Here is a 667-nt window from a genome sequence, read left to right as displayed (position 1 = left end):
TGCTGCCGTATTGGGCGGCGGTGAAGCATGCAAGCTTCTAGCGAATGTATGAGCCTACAGTGAGCTACGAAATTGCTCATAAGGAGGAATTTTCGCTTTTGTTAATAACAACGCTACTTAACTTTCCGTTGACGCTAGTGTTCAAGCAATGACAAAAGAAACTTAGCCGAGATTTGAATTGCTTGAATTTTAGTAGTTCGTCGAGGGAAAGAGAATGTAAATGGTCCCTTCTCAGTATATCTGGCATAAAAATTCACAATCTCAATCTAACGAAATTCGGGCAGCTGCAGTAAAAATGCTCTATACTTTACTCGTCTTCGAAGAAAATATACACAGTTGCGCTTTTCACTGATACCATTTCGACGGCTGAGTGGAAGGTCGACCTATCTCGGCAGTCGGTTCGAAAACGCCTTATCCCAGTAAATTTTTCAAGAATACTCTATTTCAGAATTTGGTTGGAAAAAACGCCCTAACTTAACAAATAATTCAAAAACGCCGTATCTTAGTGTAAATTATATATGCGTCAATAAAATTCAGAGACAGTGTTGCCAGAAAAAATTTCGTTTGGAGCTAAATCGGTCGAAAAAACAGCTAAATAATATTAAGAGCTATTTTTTTTTGTTTTTTAACTATTGACGTTAAATTGTTTTTACATATTCCGCAATTT

The sequence above is a fragment of the Rhagoletis pomonella genome, unplaced genomic scaffold (assembly GCF_013731165.1).
Source record: "Rhagoletis pomonella isolate Grant_MI unplaced genomic scaffold, Rhpom_1.0 Rhpom_scaffold_00002, whole genome shotgun sequence".
In the NCBI taxonomy this organism is placed as follows: Eukaryota; Metazoa; Arthropoda; class Insecta; order Diptera; family Tephritidae; genus Rhagoletis; species Rhagoletis pomonella.
Note: the sequence above shows the minus strand (reverse complement) of the source record.